This window comes from Pleurodeles waltl, chromosome 5 (assembly GCF_031143425.1).
Source record: "Pleurodeles waltl isolate 20211129_DDA chromosome 5, aPleWal1.hap1.20221129, whole genome shotgun sequence".
Taxonomy (NCBI): Eukaryota; Metazoa; Chordata; class Amphibia; order Caudata; family Salamandridae; genus Pleurodeles; species Pleurodeles waltl.
Genome location: NC_090444.1, coordinates 1,604,456,674 through 1,604,470,818, shown reverse-complemented (window position 1 = coordinate 1,604,470,818; position 14,145 = coordinate 1,604,456,674). Strand labels below are relative to the sequence as shown.

At 41.9% G+C, this 14,145-nt stretch overlaps 1 non-coding gene across 1 annotated transcript; it reads left to right on the top strand.

Moving 5' to 3' along the window:
* The first annotated feature begins 1,332 nt into the window (after positions 1-1,332).
* On the top strand, positions 1,333-1,525 carry LOC138297621 (U2 spliceosomal RNA). Its single transcript, XR_011204185.1, has one exon. It is a non-coding gene; the product is annotated as a U2 spliceosomal RNA (small nuclear RNA).
* Positions 1,526-14,145: the final 12,620 nt, after the last annotated feature.

The following is a 14,145-nucleotide window of genomic DNA, read 5'->3' as shown; positions in this document are numbered from 1 at the left end:
CCCATAAACTGACTATGGAAGGTAAAGTCTTAGTTATAAAAGCCTTCTTATTCCCACTAATGCTTTATCTCACTATGGTCTACCCACCATCTTGTGCTATCTTGCAAAAATGTGTTAAAATGTTTTTCTCCTTCTTGTGCGGTTCCTACATGGAAATGCTTCAGCGGGTGAAGGTCTGTAAACATTGGACAAATGGAGGCAAAGGGTTGTCAGATGTCTATATTTTCTTTTATTCCAAACTTATTTCTTCCACCTCATTTCGTCTGTACCATTCTCCCCTAAATGTAGCTAGTCTTTTTACTTGTAACTTAACTGGCGGGCTCTTCCATCGCTTTGGTTTGTTTCACCCTAACAATGTTGCTCCTTTGTCCTTTTCTCTTCCTCCATTCTATCAACAACTATGCTTGTTCCTTCAGGGGTTGGATTTTACCACTTTAAAGCTAGATATATGCAAAAATGTTTGAAGTTTTAAAACGTTTTATCGTGAGCACAAAAAACATGAAATTATTGTTTCCTTATCAGAATCACGTTCTAGGGAGGTATGGGCTTTCGTAGGGCACAAATCTCCCGTACATGAACAGAAAGATCTGGCTTGGATGAGCGTACATGGATGTCTCCCTGTAAAACCTTTCCAGCACATGCATGACCTTGCTTCTTCTGCAGTTTGCCCCCGGCCTACCTGTCTACATGAAGAGACTATTTCTCATCTCCTTTTGGATTGCTGATATGCCTGGAACTTTTGGACTTTGCTACAGCCTTTCATGGAACACATAGCTGACATCCCCTCCTTGTCTTTTGACAACATATTATATGAGTTGGGTCTTACCCCAACGAAAAAAGTGACAGCTTGGCGGCTTATAAACTGTGGCAAACAAACGCTGTGGGAAGCCCGCACTCTGTTGCTTTTCACACATAAAAACTTACAACCAGAAGATAGCAGAAATCTTTGCTTAGACAAAATGACCACTTACTTACCTGTTGATCGAACGTTTTGTGGCGCTCAGAAAGCCAACCAGCTTTGGCAAATCACAAACTGGAAAGGATGAGTCACTTGAACATCTTAACCTGCATCACCTTGCCAATAGATGCAATCGGAATGGCACTTGTATAGGCCTTAATAAAATATTAGTTTTAACACCGGATGGGGATGGGAGGACTCTTCTATTTAGCATCCAATAAAGATTTAAGAGGGGAGGGGTTTTTGTAAATAAAGTTGTTCCCTTTGGGATGTGTGTAATCCTGTATACATTGTGTTTTTTGCACCGCTTGTGATACATGGACTCTTTGCTCACCATAGTTTTTCTATTCCGTATATGTTTTTTTTTTCAGTATATACCTTTAAAAAAAGGATTTCAGAACCATTTAAAAAAATGTGTTCTTATCATTTTCAATATCTGATACGTCCTCTATCTGTGGACCATATATTAAATTAATTTTTGGAACAGGGGGATGGAATAGGAGCTTGCCCGCTCCACTTCAGGCATCAACCTGGTATTGCAGTACCTCCAGGAATGGTGCACTTCCCCACCAGGGGAAAACCATGCAGTTGAAAAAAAAGACAAAAAAACGAAAGTAGCGCTTCACTGGCTCTCTGTAAAGTGGCGCTAATGTGTTTGGGTGCAAATAAAACCAACCTGGCCACTTTGTGCCAGCTGTGTATTGTTTTATTTCTTTCTTTCTTTCTACCTTTCTTTCTTTCTGTCTTTCTTTCTTTCTTTCGTTATATTTCTGTTGGATTTAATCTCCCCCTTTTTCTTTTATTAATTTTTTCCTCTGCTCAGAGGCTACTCTTTGGTAGAGAAAAATGTCAGAAAAAGTCTGCATCTTCAGCAGTGTTTTTCTTTCATTTTTGGATCCCTTTCACATGGGAGCAATTGATGGAAAAGAGGGGAAGCAGAGGGCAAGAGCCCTTTCTTGATCTCCCGTTTTCAGCAAGTTAGAAAGAGCGAGATAGGAACAGAAAGACTCTGGGCAAGAGGGAAAAGACAGTCCTTTTCCTTTTCTGCCTACCCCCACCCGGCCAAAAACAGCTGAGCCTTACCTACAGACCTAGGCTACAGGGCAGCAGAGTCCTGGGCAAGCGAAGGTGAGTGCCAACCAATTGCTGTCTGGGCTCTGTCCAGGGAAGCCTGGCCTGGTGCCTGGCATTCAGACCCAGGAGCTGGTCGCAGTGGACAGGAAGAGGAGGGATATGCCAAAGCTAGAAAGAGGGCAACTTTGTTATGCTAATGGATGCAAAATGAGATGACTGCTGAGAACTCTGGGAGTCAGGAGAAACCCTTACGCCAGGGACTCTTTTTCCTTTTGGCACTTTCTGAGGTCTTGCGAAGAGATGGGAAGAGAGGTGAAAGGCCCTTGAGTGGTGATGTAAAGGACGACCCCAGCCCAAGTCAACTTGGTTTGGTAGAAGGGTTGGGGTAATTTCTGATCCTTGAGGTGCTGGGCCTGCATTACTCTGGCATGTCTGTAGCCAGGTGACGAAAGAGCCTTCAAGCAATACACTCCTTCTGAATATCTAAGGGGTTGGGCTTTCGTTCTCTGGGTTGTGTGGGGCAAGGCTGATATCTCTTGATCACAAAGATTGATGGATTTGGGGCGCATTCGCGAATTTTCTGAGACTCTCTAAAGTTAAGGGGACAGGCCTGCCTTTCCTGGCTTGTCTGGGACTTGGCTGATGCCCTGAGACTGGGGGGGAGCTCAGAGGGCCTTGTATTTGCTATTTCTACTTTCGTTTTGGTGATTCCTAAGGTCAAGGGGAGGGGCCTGCGACTCCTGGCATGACCGGGGCCTGGCTGATGCCCTGAGGTTGGTGGATACCTGAAGAGATGTCCATTCATGATAATCGCTTGACAGAGCTCTTCTTTCCAGACCCTTGCGTAACGGTTCAATTTTGCTGCATATTTCAGCAGCGAGGTTACGATTGGAACCGGGGGTGAAGTGGGCAGTTTCTCCAGCGCTGCCTCACAAACACGACCCCTGGATAGGGTGTTACCCCCTTCCCTCCTCCTTTTGGAGGAGTATCGACCAACAGAAGGATTTTTCTGCAACCGATAGCCAGTTTCACGTGGCATTGGTGGTATGTACTTTCGGAATCAGAGGTAAGACTGAGGCTTGGCATTTTATTTCCCACCAGACTTATTTTTTACTTTATATTTCACCTGCTCTTTATAAGTGTTTGCTTATCAACTACCACATGTGTTTTACACACGAAAGAGTGCTAATATGGCTTTGTTAGCGCGTCAGAGCCTTAATAAGTAAACTTACAAGGAGAAGCGTTTAGGTCGATGAACCTTTTGACCACGTTCGGGGACTTCCCAGTACAAAGTAGCTTTGGGCATCAGAAATCAATAGATCAATAAACCAATCAATAATTTTCAATAACTAATTAGCAACCCAATCAATAAATTTAGTAAGAATCAATAAGTTGAACACACCACGACCTTTCAGTCATGAATAACCACACCAATTTCGTTAAGTGTTAGGATATTTATTTCCCTATTAGTCACAATCTAATATCATTTCTGTTAATCTCATTAGCAATTCATCTCATTAGTAACTCTTCACATTTTGCAATTAGAACTCAGTTAGTCAATGCATAGGGAATATTCATTCAGTATTAACACGTCATCAGTAAGAAGCAACTTAGCAAGGTCTCAGTAGTACATGATTTAACAAAGCAAGAACTCAGTCATTTGTCTATTTGCGTAGGGTATCTGTGAACACCTTAACTAATCTCAAATTAGCATTAGCATGTTGGGCTTCATGCAAAACATTTTAGCAAACACGAATTTGGAAAACTTCTAAACTATGGCCTCTATCAAAAGAGCAGTTGGTACCTAGAAAGAAAAGGCAAACAGACAATTACAATTTTGCATCAGATAGTTACCAATCCAATAGATCAGCAAACAGCATCAGTCTTTGTCCTCAGGACATCAGTCGTCTTCATCCTCAGCAAGGATAGGATTGGGCAAAGTCTCAATGTAGCATAGCTAAGGAATAAAATCTTCCCTCATATGGAGGAGAAGTAAGTATCAGGTAAAGAATAGGTAGAGGATGGTTGAGAGTATCAGGACAAACTCTCAAAGGAATGGGCCCCCTTCTCCTTGGGTTGTGCGGTTAAATCAAAACTGCCTTATCTGCTCTTAATTCCTCATTGGTTCATAATTGGTGCATCATTATCTCTGTCCAATAATTCTCCACGCACTTCACTAGAATTTTCCACAAAACACAGTTCTCATGTCCCTGATTGGCCCATGTTATTGACGTCTTCATCGGTTGGAATGTCAGGTAAGAAAAGTTACACTTTACGCTCCAGTCAGTAGCTCCATTGTTTTCTCTTACTCCAGGCAGCCTTGCACCTGTTACGAATTACACTGTTGCATTCAGCAAGAATGTCTTTTTGAGCAAGTCGGGTCTCATGAGAAAGAATTTGCTACGGCTACACACATAACTTCTGGAAAAGTACAGCTTTGTGTCCTTCAGGAAAGCAGCACATTGCACGTTAGAAAAATGCAGTTTAGTATGAAACCAGGCAGCTAGGCCCAGACCCTCGCTAAGCTAAGGCCTAATGATTAATTGAGCAAACCCCTAATACATGACTCTAATTATGATATGTTAGTACAAATTCAAAACATTAGTACATAATTAATTCAGCATTAATAACTTTCATTAGTCTTCGTATACATTGATAGCCACTCCCCGTGGGCACATTTCAAAGTGTGCATTATTTTCTACATTAACACATTTTCTATGCAGCTTCATCACACAATATATTGCAGCTTTTCATGTTAATATTGCTTTTAAAAGACACACTCCAACAATCCTTCCTCTGATGACTCTTGTCATCACACAAAACCTTCCCCACAAATTTTACATCCTAAAATTCCCTCATCTCAATCTCTTCCCTTATTGGCTTCCCCTTTGATTTTGCCCTGAATAATTTTTCCCTTTGTTTTTCTTCCCTCCTCTTATTATTTTTCGCCATCTTCAATTTTATTCTTTTACTAATTTCACATGCCACCCACAATCCAAATAAGCAAGCTATAACAATCAATATTCCCTGTATTATTTTAGACAATATCCCATGCCAAATATTACTAAGCCATTTTCCCACTGAAGCAAATCCTTTTCCAACCTTTTCCGAAACACCTGGTTCTTTCAAATCCTTCAAGTCCGTACTATCCCTAGTCAAGTTAGTAAGCATACTTCTAATCTCATTACTATTATCGGGTATATACGCACAACAGTGCCGGTCATTGAGCATCTTACAAACTCTGCAATTTTTCGCTAAAAGAATGTCTAAAGCAAGCCTGTTTTGAAAAGTCATAGCCCTCTCCGCAGCAAGTTCAGTATCCATCAGGAGTATAGCCCCTGAAAAATTTGTCAGCATGTTATCCACAATAGTAGGCAACTTTCGAATCTTTATGGAGTTCAAAATAACTCCCACTGAAGGAATTATCCCCCCAAATATGTCTCCTACTACACCAGCAGCAGTTTCTCTCTTCTGTCTAGTACGATGTAATTCAGACAATTTTGGAAACCTTTTCAAATCATCAAGTTGATATATCTTTGGGAAAACTATCCCCAAATAAGATGTCCCATACCATCCCTTTGGAAGACAGTAATAAGTATTAAGTCCACTTATGTAATAGAGCCCTGGGATTGCTGGATCCTGTCCATTTAACATGAACGTCCATTTATTCTTAAACAAAAACACATGTTTACATTCACGCATTCCCACAAACACATTGTCATAATTTGATTTCGGTCTAGATATACAAAGCTTCCCTACATGTAATGCATCTAAAGCTAGCTTCCCTTGTTCTCTAATCACACCATAATCTTCACTACTGGCAAAAACCTGTTGCAGCAATCCTTTCTCTAGTTTACCCTTCAATGCCCTTCTTCTATCTTCAGTGTGATCTAAAAAACATTTCTCTACAGGTGTAAGCAAGCATGTCAAATTATTTCGGTGTGCATAAGATGTACTAATTGTTAATGTCGACTCAAAGAATCCTTTAACTAACTTTATACTATAGTATCTAGCTACCCCACTCAAATCCTCTATTATAGGCACATAAGAAAACACAAGGTCATAGTTTGAGTAAAAGTATTGAATCTCTTCCTGATTGTAGAATCTGGTTAGTAACAGACTACAACTTATCCCATACGTTAGTGGCAGACTATGATAGGTAACCCCCTCTTGTACCGAAACAGGAATTTGTGTACACACAAAACAATCTTTTGCATCCATTGTGTCAACATACTCACTCAGCAAGCAATAGAAAACATTAGTTGATAGTTCCTGTTTTACGTTAGTTCCCTCATGCAAATATTTTGTATGCAGCTCAAACCTTTCCCAAGCTGTTAGTGCAGTGGTAGTCTCAGGAATTGTAGCATTGTTAGTCCCACTCTTATCCATTAATGTCATACCCACAACCACAATCATAATGAATATCCCACACACAACTCCTAAACCAACACCCAAATATTTACAACGCCTACTCCCTCTATTATCTTCTCTAATGTTAGCCATGATCTGTACAGAATCAGAAAGTGAAGAATGGTTAATTCAAACAACAACAGAGGATAGGTTTTTTTTTTTCTCGCAGCAGAGTCAAATAAGCAAAAGTCTTCCTTCAGCAATTATTTACTGCTTTCAGTTTCACTCCCAGGATCCTTGTCAATTCAGGTTAGAAGCTTGTCAAAATCGTTTTTCAAAAGTCAATTCAGGTTTTCAAAGCCTCATCCAGTAAATTCTCAGTCTCTTTTCTTAGTTTCTCAACTTCAATTCAATCTTACACCAATTCAGTTTCTTCAGCCAGACTCAAGTGCCAAAGTATTGACCTGGAACTTCTCGATCAAAGCAAAACGCCAAGAACCCTTGTTGCCATTCAGCTGTCGTTGCATACTCCCAATCAGGACCTGCGTACCTTCCGTTTGCTACTCTTTTTTCTTTTCAACTTGCGATCACCTTGCAACTCTCCTTCACTTAGGTCTTCGCTCCTTGTTGTATCAACTTCTTCCTCTATTGCATCTTCGGCAACCACTTCTCCCCTTTTCACTTACAATTCTGGCCACTTGTCTCCTTTCAGTATCTCTCTGTTCTTTGATCTTTCCTGTGGCAACCCTTCGCCCTCCTCTGGCTCTATGGTGTCTTCTCTTGATGGACCTGCAATTTGCTCAGGAGGAGTTTGGACTCTCTGGCCCTTTTCCACCTCAACCCCTTCGCCTTCTGGGTCTGTCAAATGCTCTAGCTCATTTCCATAATTGTCTGCTTCTGGGAGAACCTCTCTCTGATTAGGCTCTCCTGCTGCCTCATTTGAGATAGGCTCACCGTCACCCCTCTGGATCTCTTCTCCCTCGTCTCGTACTGGAGTGACCAAGCCGTCCTCAACGGGCTCTCCTTCAGTCTCAGTTCCCCTTCGAACGCTCTCTGGCCCTGAGACTTCCTTCTCTGTTGTTGGTACTTTCAGCAACTCAACTTCCTCATCAGTTGGACAAGTCACCTTTTTCGTGTGACTGGCATGGATCCAGTTCGGAATTCCCGCACACTTCACTGCAGTAGTAGTCGTTAGTATCACTTGATATGGCCTCTTCCAACGTGGCTCCAAACACGACTTCCTTACGTGTTTCTTGATGACAACCCAGTCACCAGCTTTCAGGTTGTGTGCTGGATCATTTATTGGTGGCAGGGTGGTAGCTTCTACCTGGTGAGAAAAAGAGCAGACCACATCAGCCAGACCCTTGCAGTAGTCCAACACCATATCATCTGTGATATTCACAAGAGCATTCGCAGGCACTGCGGTCAGTCTCATAGCTCGGCCCATGAGAATCTCATGTGGGGACAATACTGTTTTCTTGTTAGGTGTATTTCTCATTGACATTAACACCAAAGGCAATGCATCGGGTCATTTCAAATTCGTGGCTACACACATTTTTGCCATTCTCGACTTCAGGGTAACATTCATCTGCTCCACTAGTCCTGATGCTTCAGGGCGGTAACTACAATGCAACTTCTGTTCAATGTTCAATGCTGCACACAGCAACTTAACCACCTCGTTGTTGAAGTGACTTCCCCTATCTGATTCTAAAGAGATCGGAAACCCGAAACGTGGTATCAATTCCCTAAGCAGCAGCTTCGCTACTGTGAGGCTGTAATTCCTGCGTGTAGGGAATGCTTCAATCCAGTGACTATAGATACACACAATCACCAATACATATCTCAAACCTCCACACATGGGCATCTCAATAAAATCCAATTGCATCCTGCTAAATGGACCTCCAGCTCTCCCAATGTGGCTCAGAATCACCACTGTACCTTTCCCCGCATTCATCTGTTGACAAATGATACACCTATGACAAATCACTTCTGCAGCTTGTCTGAACTTCGGGTTAAACCAATCAATTTTGAACAACCTGATCATGGTATCCCTCCGAAGATGTGCTTGACCATGGTAAAACCTTGCAAATTGTGACAAAAGACTGTTCGGCAGGACCATTTTCCCTTCGTCTGAGACCCACAAGTCATCTGGCCTTTGTACACATTGCATCCTAACCCAAGAACACTTCTCATCTCTGCTAGCACGTCCCTGCAACAATCTTAACTCTTCTAACGTGTCAACCACACTTAATGCGTAACCTGTGCATGTCTCATTTTCTGTTTCAGGTAACAATTCCCACTGATCCTTAAACGATATACAGTTCAATGCGCAAAACCTTGCAACTTGATCCGTATATCCATTTCCAATTGAAGTCTTGTGACTTCAGGTGTGCACTGCATTTCACCACGGCAATTTCATGAGGTAACTGAATCGCGTGCAACAACTCCTAAATTCTTTCACCATTTTTCACTGGCGAACCAGAAGAAGTCAAGTTCAGCTGTTGCTCAGTTAAACCTTGTAAGGAGATATTCCCAGCCTGTGCTAATGGTGTCTGCAGTATATTTGCATTCAAGATTTGCGGAGTTAACAATCTCAAACCTCTCTGTCTCATTGCTTCTGGAGGAGCCCCAATCGGACGGAAGTCTAACAAAGACCTAGGTCCTTCGAATGTCAGTTCCACTGGAGTCATTCCTTGGGAGCTTCCTACGAACCCTCCTATCGTCATATCTTGAGTCATTATCCCTTGATCACGTAAACTAGGCTTCGCCTGTGCACACAATGGTACTGGTGGACCAACTGTAATGGGCAAAGATATGGCTTCTGGCGTCTGCCTGCTTCCCAAAACCTGTGGAGTATTAACTCCCATATTCTGGTTCATTACTGGTGCCATGGTTGACTGCGGTCCTGTGACCAAAGTGTTATTCGGAATCATTTGTTGCTGTACCTGGGGCAGTAAAGGTGGAGTGGGATCAGTCTGAATCAACCTTGGTCCTGCATATGCTTGCTCTGTCGGCACCATCAGATTTGTGGTAGTCTCTAAGATTGGGACATCAGGGTAAAGTCGCTGAACCTGTGGTGGTTGCAGCTGAGATTGCAAACCGTGGGCTGTGGACACGCTAAAACTACTTTGCACCACAACTGGTGTTGAGACAGGACTAACGTGTACCGGACTCGTTGTCACCTTCTCTTGAGTCGGACCTGCAGGACATGTACTAGTACTTGGTCTATTGTCATCTATTGCATATGGCGGTGGTCGGTCATTCAGTAACTGATTAAGGAACTCATCATCATCTGAGTCATCTACCTCTGACCTGGGCTTCCTAGCCTCTTTATCTTTGGAAGGACTTTTGTCAGTCTTACAAGTGTCTTTCCCCCCTTTATCTTCACCTTCTTGAGCTATTGCTGGAAACAGCCTGACTCCGTCTATTGTTTCTCTCCTCCAAACACTCTGCACTATCCCCCCTAGCCTCCGCTAGTGTCTTTTCTGCTTTCCTTATTCTCCTCTCAAATTTCTGTTGCTGTTGTCGTAGTGCCATCAGTTCCCAAATTGCCAATGCCTCCATCTGTGCTGGCCTCGGAGGTGGCTTTAGCTCATTTAGCACCCTCCACAAATTTTCCAAAATCCTCAAATTGAACGTTCCGTGCTCCGGAAACGCCAGACACCCTTCTTTCTCTGTAGCTTTGCACCATTGCTTTAGCCAAAGGCATGGTGCGACACCCTTTTCCTCCATTACAGCATATGCCGCTGTATCCTCCAGCGGTGTAACTTCTCCTACACTCGCGGTAATATATACGTCTCCCCTCAAAGGGCTCTTCAAAGCCTTGAAAAATTTCATTTCTGCATCCTTTGTTTTTTTTCACAATCGAATCAAGAAGTGACTTTAATTCCCAGAACTCTCTTTGCCTACCTTCTCAACCAATTGCCTCTCACGGACGGCTGCCAATCCGTGCGCAACCCTTCTCACTAACCAACCTATCCCAGCGGGTCTCCAATGACGTCACACTCACACACACACTGCGGCTGACAAAGTCTTGCGGCTTGTCTTCCCACTCTCAGGTTCACACAAAACTAATGCAATATATTGCGAGCACCAACAAAGACAAACTCAAATTTGCCGCTTTACTACAGGAAAGGGTAACACAATCGCTTCAGAACTTTACTGAAATTTTGCTTGGCCTCGGCCGCTACTCGCTCCTTCTCAGATCCCGCACTTGCAAGCAAAATTTGACCCGCAAATTTTACTCTCAACTTGTCAATGGGTCGTTCTAGTGCACTTTAGAACTCACCAAATCTCCATTGAAGTTTTCATTCACTCACTTTTGACTCAAACTCGACTCGTCGATTTCACCATCGACCTATTATACCACACAAATTACAACATTAACCAAGTGTCTCATACACTTATCAATATACCCCAGAGTCTTAGAACACACAGGGTCCGTACATCATCAACAACCACGTGGACAATGTTTGAACACAAAGCGCCACACTCACATGAAGTTCGCCGACTTCCCTACTCGCATACTGCAGAGTACGCACACTCCTACTAAAACATCATCATCTGGCCTAAAATCCTCACAAACTTCACAATTCACCTGCGATTTGCATAAGCTGTGCAAGCGCAAACCCTACTTCATTCACACTATCTCTAGAACGCCGAGAACATACTCAAACTCCCTTCAGCAAGCTCCAAGATTCCAGGAACGTAATTTGGGACTTAGGGGCACATCATCTCTCCAATTTGCATCATTGAAAAATAATTTTGGGGGTTATTACAACTTTGGAGGAGGTGTTAATCCGTCCCAAAAGTGACGGTAAAGTGACGGATATACCACCAGCCGTATTACGAGTTCCATAGGATATAATGGACTCGTAATACGGCTGATGGTATATCCGTCACTTTACCGTCACTTTTGGGACGGATTAACACCTCCTCCAAAGTTGTAATAACCCCCTTTTTTTCCAAAACCCAATTTTTCCAATGCACCTTGCTTACTTCCAAACCAGGCTCATCAATTCATCAGTTCCTATCAGACCTTATGAACCATCAACTCTATCAAACCGTAGTCCCTCGTTCTCGGGCCCCAAAGGGCCAAACCATCCGCACTGCTACCAAAAACTATTAGCGCATCAGAGCCTTAATAAGTAAACTTACAAGGAGACGCGTTTAGGTCGATGAACCTTTGGACCACATTCGGGGACTTCCCAGTACAAGGTATCTTTGGACATCACAAATCAATAGATCAATAAACCAATAATTTTCAATAACTAATTAGCAACCCAATCAGTAACAGTTAGTAAGAATCAATAAGTTGAACACACCACAAATTTTCAGTCATGAATAACCACACCAATTTAGTTAAGTGTTAGGATATTTATTTCCCTATTAGTCACAATCTAATATCATTTCTGTTAATCTCATTAGCAATTCATCTCATTAATAACTCTTCAGATTTAGCAATTAAAAACGCAATTAGTCAATGCATAGAGAATATTAATTCAGTATTAACACGTCATCAGTAAGAAGCAACTTAGCAAAGTCTCAGTAGTACATGATTCAACAAAGCAAGAACTCAGTCATTTGTCTATTTGCGTAGGGTATCTGTGAACACCTTAACTGACCTCAAATTAGCATTAGCATGTTGGGCTTCATGCAAAACATTTTAGCAAACACGAATTTGGAAAACATCTAAACTATGGCCTCTATCAAAAGAGCAGTTGGTACCTAACAAGAAAAGGCAAACAGGCAATTACAATTTTGCATCAGATAGTTACTACTCCAACAGATCAGCAAAAGTCCAAGAAAACAAAATGCAGCACGCTCGTAGAAAACACACTAATCCCTATGAGTGCCTAATAATTCACAATGCTGAGTATGCAAATACTAGTTTCTAGTATCCACAGGCATGCAACTCCACCAAGGCTCCTGCTGCATAGAGAGCCACAAAGGCTAGACTAGCCCCAATAAGTGAAACCCAAATAGGCGGTGCACCCCCACTCACGTAAACATGTTGTAAGAAGTAAGATGAGAGTCCAGTGCTCCAGTAGTGAAGATGTAAAATCCTTCTTTTTAATTCTTTGCAAATCCAATACTTTATAATCTCACAATTCCGTGAATACAGCAAATGGTACAATGAATGGACAGCCAACGCGTTTCGCCCACTAGAGGGGCTTCTTCAGGGCTGTAATATAACATAACAAGGAACAAATGTATACAACATGTAATCAAAAAAGGACCAACTTACATAAAAATAAATAAAATACAGATGAAAATGAAAATACGTAAAAATGCGTACCAACACGATATAGAACACCGTTTAAGACAGAACAAAAGAGCGTGAAAGTGCACACACGTTGTAAAAAATGTGATGTCAAAATGGTATATATCATGCAAGACCTGAAGCAGCTATGCGAAACAACCACCAAGCGGAAACAGAAAAAATAGACATATAGAAAAAGTGTATCAGTACTAAAAAGGACAGAAGGATACAAGATATCACCTAGTGCATATCCCTGTGTAGGGCTGAAAGAACAAAGTAAGGGACTGATGTGTTAGATAAAAAATCCGATGGAGAAAAAGAGAAACCTTGTGGACAAGAATATATCTTAGTACAAGTTAAAGTTAGAAAACGTCAAAAAGAATTGTGTGAAGAACAGTGCATGTAAAAGTTAGTGTACCACACTGGAGTCCAGTCAGTCACAGTAGTCAAAATGTAGCAACAATTTTATACCTGACGGAAAGAAAAAAGACATGAGTCAAATAAAATTATGGTTTAAAAAGACCAGAAATCGAAGGGGAAAAGAAGAGGTTTTCCTTATTGTGACAATAAATATATATAACCAAAAGTGGGCCCATAAGATGCCCAATAACCGATATTGATTGTAAGAGAAAAGGAAGTAAATGTGCGAGGCATGTGTTAATGGTAGATAAACCAGAAACAAACACGGAGCGGGCGGCAAGGAAAGGGTTTTATATCTTATTATCATGACAAAGAAATATCCGATATCAATTGTTCAGAGAAACCCCCCTGTGTCCTGCCTGCACCTCTGGAGTGACTCCCGGATCCCTTTTAGCAGACTGGAACACCAGAGCACCCCTGTTCTCCATAAGTGCCTATGTGTTTTGGGCCCTCCTTTGACCTCTGTACCTGACCGGCCCTGTGTTGCTGGTGCAGTGACTATGGGGTTGCCTTGAACCCCCAACAGTGAGCTGCCTATGCCCAGGAACTTGAACTTGTAAGTGCCTTACTTACCTGAAAAACTAACCAATACTTACCTCCCCCAGGAACTGTTGATTTTTGCACTGTGTACACTTTTAAAATAACTTATTTCCATTTTAACTAAAACTGTGTATGTTACTGCTCTAATTCAAAGTTCCTTACTTACAGATGTGGAGTACCTTGCATTTTATGTATTTACTTCAAATCTTGAATCTTGTGGTTCTAAAATAAATTAAGAAAATTTATATTTCTATATAAAAACTATTGGCCTGGAGTTAAGTCTTTGAGTGTGTGTTCCTCTTATATTGCCTGTGTGTGTACAACAAATGCTTAACACTACCCTCTGATAAGCCTACTGCTCAACCACACTACCACAAAATAGAGCATTGGAATTATCTAATTTTGCCACTATCTTACGTCTAAGGGGAACCTTTGGACTCTGTGCACGCTATCTCTTACGTTGAGATAGTATATACAGAGCCAACTTCCTACACTAATGGAATAAGGGGCCTCGCTCATCCTCCCAAACCTTTACCCTCGG